This window comes from Mytilus edulis, chromosome 1, assembly GCF_963676685.1.
Source record: "Mytilus edulis chromosome 1, xbMytEdul2.2, whole genome shotgun sequence".
Taxonomy (NCBI): domain Eukaryota; kingdom Metazoa; phylum Mollusca; class Bivalvia; order Mytilida; family Mytilidae; genus Mytilus; species Mytilus edulis.
Window position 1 is genome coordinate 76,209,918 of NC_092344.1, and position 6,911 is coordinate 76,216,828.

The following is a 6,911-nucleotide window of genomic DNA, read 5'->3' on the forward strand; positions in this document are numbered from 1 at the left end:
GAGACAGTTAAATTTTAATATTTAAAGCACAAGGCTTGCCAATCTTTTTAAATAATTCAAGTTTAACAGTTAAGAGTGGAGAAGTATCGTAATACACTAGTTATAGTGGTGGAATCTGTTTCTCTAATGATTTTTATCCTTTCTTTTCAAAGATTTGAAGAAAGTTGTGTACTTTTTATTTGATGTCATCATGCACGGTCGCCTTTTTAGCTCACCTGGCCCAAAGGGCCAAGTGAGCTTTTTCCATCACTTGGCGTCCGGCGTCGTCCGGTGTCGTCGTCGTTAACTTTTACAAAAATCTTCTTCTCTGAAACTACTGGGCCAAATTTAACCAAACTTGGCCACAATCATCATTGGAGTATCTACTTTAAAAATTGTGTCCGGTCACCTGTCAAAATAATCAAGATGGCCGGCATGGCTAAAAATAGAACATAGGGGTAAAATGTATATTTTGGCTTATAACTCTGAAACCAAAGCATTTAGAGCAAATCTGACTGGGGTTAAATTGTTTATTAGGTCAAGATCTATCTGCCCTGAAAATTTCAGATGAATCAGACAATGGGTTGTTGGGTTGCTGTTTTCCTCTGTAACTAAAGGGCCAAGTTCATTACAGATAAAGAAAATTGTAAGTAACAAGAATGATCAGTAAAGTTTGATCTTCAAACACATCACCATCACCAATACACAATTTTTTTATGAATCCATCTGTTTCCTTTGTTTAATATGCACATACATGTAAACCAAGGTGAGCGACACGGGCTCTTGAGAGCCTCTAGTTTCATGAAGTCACAATAAGAAAATTCAAAACAAACCAAGAAAAGTTAACGTCACAATTAAATTTCGACCAATGATTTGCCGAGAAAAGATTTTTCACTAGTAAGGAGAAATATTTTTCTCACAACGATCAAGAAATGTGAAAATACAATGAACATGATGAAGCATGTGTTCAAAATTAAACTTGTACATTTGAAGCCAAATTTATAAAACTGTTCAACTGTAATTTTCTGAAATTGATTTAATAGATATAGGAAGATGTGGTATGAGTGCCAATGAGACAACTCTCCTTCCACATAATAATTTAAAAAAGTAAACCATTATAGGTCAAGGTACGGCCTTCAACATGGAGCCTTGGTTCACACCGAACAACAAGCTTAATAATCATGATAATACATTTTGTAGTTACTCAGCCTTCATCCTTAACATTTGAGTTCATAAGCCAGAAGATAATTTTTTGTTATAATCCTATGCCGAAGGACTTGTGGTTACGCATGAAGACTGGTTACTAGAACATTATAGATCCTTGACCTACATAATTACGCCTTATTTCAATAAAATTGCGAATGGAAATGGGGAATAGATCAAAGATACAACAACCCGACCAAAGAGTGCTCAGTCAACAGCCGAAGGCCACCAAAGGGTCTTTAACGCAGGGACAAAATCTGGCACCCGGAGGTGGTCCTCAGCTGGCCCCTAAATAAAAGTGTGTACTAGTTCAGTGAAAATGGACATCATTAGGTTAGGGGGAGGGTTGGGATCCCACTAACATGTTTAACCCTGCCACATTATTTATGTATGTGCCTGTCCCAAGTCATGATCAGGAGCCTGTAATTCAGTGGTTGTCGTTTGTTTATGTGTTGCATAGATTTGTTTTTGATTCATTTTTTTACATAGATAAGGCCGTTAGTTTTCTCGTTTGAATTGTTTTACATTGTCTTATCGGGGCCTTTTATAACTGACTATGCGGTATGGGCTTTGCTCATTGTTGAAGGCCGTATGGTGACCTATACTAGTTGTTAATGTCTGTGTCATTTTGGTCTTTTGTGGATAGTTGTTTCATTGGTAATCATACCACATCTTCTTTTTTATATATTTTTAGACATCTGCAAAGGACAGAAAATTAAAAAAGTCTATAAAGGCACAAAAAAGTCCTCAGAGTTCAAGAAAAGATAGGATGACATTTTTACTTGTATACATTTGTAAGTTAAAAAACATTGAAATCTAAGGAACCTAACCAGTCAGGGGACTTACTGAAATAGGTGATTTTTAAATCACTTATTTGAGTAGCAAAATCATGGTTTTGTCACAAATTGGAATTTTGTATTTTTTTCAAAATTTTAAACACATAGGTTTAAATAATATCTTTTAATTAGTAAAATTAAAAAAAAAAAAACTTTTTGCTTCTTTTAAGTAGAAAGGTTTCTGCCTTTGATGCTATCATTTAGCTGAAAATTCTATTTTAGTTGAAAAAATGCTATAATAATGGCTTTACATAATGAACTGATACTTTCTTCAAAGATTTTTCCCAGCAGTGGGAGTATTTTTCCTGTGAAGTTCAAGGTTTCATCTTCCAGATTATGTAATAAAATTCTACTGTTCGCGATAAAAATCTCACTGTTCGGGGGTGTTGAAATTAGTAGGGATTATTAAAAGAATGATACTTAAAGAAGTGATTTTTGGGAAGGAAATTGAGGTTTGATACTTAAACAAGTGATTTTTATGTCATTATCCTAGATTCAGTACAAGGTCATCACCTGAAATGACCTGGTCATCCTAGACAACACAGATGTTGGTTCTGATAAGTTTAGAAACATAATTAGCCCCTGGATCATTAGTATTCTATATTTAAAGCTACAATAAGATTAAATCACTTCTTCTAGTGATTAATTTTTACTACTTAAATAGGTGATTATTAAAGAAAGACAACTCTAACTTCCAACCTTTATGGAAATAATGTTACTTAAATCAGTGATTTAGAAAATCACTTATTTAAGTAAGTCCCCTGACTGCTAACTAAGCCTATTTTTGTTTACCTATACAAGTCAATAGAATACACTTGTTTATGTAACTTATATAAGTATATAATTTACTTCTTCAAGTAAATAAAAAATACTTGTACAAGAAGGTACCCTGACTGATATACATGCCATTAAGCTTAAAACATAAATTTTATGTTTTAAAAAAAATATTTGTTGGTTTATTGTTTTGCTCTTGAAGCCATTTTGTGGTCATGTAAATGTATAGGACAACAGAGTTGGTGTACGTGGGTTCGATTCCCACCCTAGGCATTCATTTATATTGGCTGGTGCAAAGTGGGCAGTTGAGCTTAGTGGCCCTGCGCTGACTCTGTTGTTCCTATATCAAAATGTCAACTTGTCATGGGGAGGGCTTGCTTGCTTTCTTTATCCTTTATTTCAAAGTCTTAAACAACCAAACCCTGGTACATTGTATATTTTGAAATTTTTTACATTCGTGACATTGTATATTGTGAAATTTGTGTTTTGGTTATTTAGATTTATACTCTGGTTGCATTACCATAAGGGTCCATTGAACAGCAAAAGGTTAATGATTAGTAACAGACCAATTTTACTTTTTGCTTTGCTCTGCTCTGCTCTGCTAATTATGATGAAATTATATTGGCTTTGGAATTTGAAAATTTCCTGAAATTAACAGTTAACAGTTATACGGACTTCTTTTAAAATGCCTTCAGATATTCAGCTGATATTTGTTATATATCAGTCAGGGGAGTTACTTGTACAAGTGATTTTTTAAATCACTTATTTGAGTGATTTTTTATTTTTGCTTAGAAACATAGCTATAGGTATAAAAACTTGAAAATTTGAACTTCCCCCAATTTGTAGCTCGTTGTAATTTTGTGAGATTGTTCCTAAACTACATGGTTTTCCAAAGATATGGTGGGAAACACTGTAAACATTGACAAAATAAAGGAATTTGCAAAAATTACTTGAAAATGACTAAAAATAGCCTTGAAATATTTATAGTCTGGGGATTTTATAAGATTTTTGCTGGTACTGTGAATATTTTTCCAATAAACTTCAACATTTAAACTACATTTTGACGTTGAAAAAAATATGTACTCTCGATAGAAATATAAGTACTTGCGTGGTTTGAAAATTGGACCTTCTGAAGATTTTAAATCACTTCAATGAGTGATATTTTTATTCAGATACAAAAGATCATTTCAGCAAGTGATTTTTGGGAATGAAATTAACTTAAAGGGGAATAACTCCGGACGACTTAAAAAGTTTGAAACAAAATCATGTAAATCAGAATGTCAGAAATTTTTGGCACAATAATAAAAATATGAAATCATTGTGTGCCTTCTTGATTTATTATAATTTCATAATTTCTTCACACTGCAAACAAAAATATTAAATATTTATTTGATAAATTCAGACTTAATAAAGCAGATCTTTATGAACAAACTCCATAACAACTTACATGCCAAGATAATGTTCTTTTATCAAAGATGATAAACAAATAATTTACATGTTTTTCTGTGTATACTGTCCACATTCAACTTTCTATATATACTGGCAACTTGGTTCTGTTTGGTTAATACAGGATAAAAACAAATGTTTATTTATATTTTGTGAGATTGTCCATTTGTGTTTTGAATGTCTCAAATGACCATAGGTGGATCCAGGGGAGGGCCCTGATTTGCAAATGATTTGTGGGAAAAATTTGGTTGATTATATAGGGGATCACTGACGCATGACTGGAGCCCCCCCCCCCCCCCCCCCCCCCCCCCTTTATGAAAGTTCTGGATCCTCCACTGATGACTGTGCTGTGGCAACCTCTGGGGATGGGACCCCCCCTTTTTGGCCAATCAATGCATTTGAATGGGGACATAGTTGGATCCCCAATTTGAAATGGCTAGATCCACCCCTGCTAGATACTCTAGTTGGTCTAATAGGAGGTACACTTCTTTGTTGTTGACGATCTTGTACATCAATGGGAGTCTGCATTTTTGTTTTAATTGATCTAACATCCTGATTTATGCATGTTTTATCAAATTATTAAAAATCATTGTGCAGCAAGATCATTTGTACCATCACAGAAATCACTCTGTACAGTGATTTAAAATCATTTGTACAAGTGATTAACACTATTATTTATCCTGGTCTTATGGGTTTTCTTACTATTTTTAATGAATGTATTTTGACATCACAATTTCCATAGCAAAAGCATGCATTGTACGAATTCATAAGTAAGAAAACTGTTAATATATGATCTGACCATAACTATTACTGAAAATCACTGTGCAGTGATTTGAAATCAGCTGTACAAGTGATTTATATTAATTCATGTAAATCACTCAGTGCAATGATTTAAAATCATTTGTACAAGTGATTTATATTTTTTTTATGCAATGATTTGAAATAATTTATACAAGTGATTTTCATTATTATTTATACTGGTCTCATGCATGGGTTTCCTAACTATAAAAAATGCATTGTGATGTCAAACTTTTATTGAAAAAGCATGCATAGCAGTACAAAAACATAGGATTTGACCATAATGAAGGTCTCATACTGTGCAATGATTAAACCATTATGATTACAAGTGATTTTTATTAATCTAAACCCTAGCTATAGCGTTGAATCTTGCTTTAAAAACTTGGAGGGGGGGTAAACTGTTTTACCTCTGTCTGTCCATCCGTCAGTCCGTCTGTTCCTCCATTCGTCTTTGCATCCGTTCATCCCACTTCAGGTTAAAGTTTTTGGTCAAGGTAGTTTTTGATGAAGCTGAAGTCTAATCAACTTAAAACTTAGTACACATGTTCCTTACCATTTATAGCACACAAGGTATTTATAGCCAATTGACCTTGTCAGTGATAATGGTGATATATACCAACAAATCCAAACACTTTTACAGTGATGATAATGACTTCTTCTTTCCCTGAATTCATAATGATGAATTTGGAAAACACATCACTGGGTACAATGTATACAAGTAGCTGACTTCTATAAATCCTAACACCAAATTTTGAAATCCTTGGCAAGTAGTTCCTGACAAAAATGCAATGCATTTATTCATGGTACAGACAGACGGATTAATGCACAGACCAGAAAACATAATGCCCCTCTACTATCGTAAGTGGGGCATAAAAGATATAGATTTGATCTGATTTCCTTCGTAAATGATCTTGTGCTGGACAGCAGGACCCCTTGCTGAACCAGACTACAACAAAAAAGTTATCTGAATTTGAATTTGTTGAAATAGTTATATTCTGACAAAAAGATTGAAATGATCTAGATCTGCAAAATTTGACAACCTGCAATGGAGTTGAATCAATGATTAGTCCTGGTCATTAAATAAAAAGATTAATATTCTGATATTGGATGTCTTACAAGGGAGGGGTTTCCAATCAGAAATCACTTCTTAACCAGTGTTCTATTGAAATCACTCTGAAGGAACAGTAAATTAAAGTCACTCGATTCATCCCCCCTTTTTAGGTGACTGAAGTTTTGATCCATCAACAAACATGGCTACCAATTCATTAAAGAACATTTAAATGGTATTTTTAAGCCACTCATTATAAATATATATAGAAAAGCAAAAATAATCATTGAAGAAAGATTTTAGCAAAAAATAACAAGATTCAGCAGTCAAGAACCTCTTTTTTACCAAGATTCAATTATTGTAATCCACACATTTTGTTTCAGCCCTCTGAAATTATACGATTTACAAACATTTGAAATGATTGATAAATATAAAGTTATTTTTTTAAAATTTGAATTAAAAAAAATTTATATCTGTTTTTCACCATCTAGAAAGTAATTGAAAATACTGCTGGTATCAGAAATGAACACCAATTTTAATTCACTCTGTGCAGTGATTTTAAATCATTTGCTTAAGTGGTTTTAAATCATTTGCACAAGTGATTTTAAATCATTTGCAAAAGTGATTTTAAATCATTTCCACAAGTGATTTACGTTCTAATTGAATGAAAAAACTCTGTGCTGTGATTTAAAATCATGTGTACCAGTGATATACATTATTTCAAAATGTATGTGATGAAAGACACCCTTTGAAGTGTTTTATTTTCATTTATAAGAGTGATCAATACTATGAATGATTATATTCCATATGATAAATTTACTTCACTA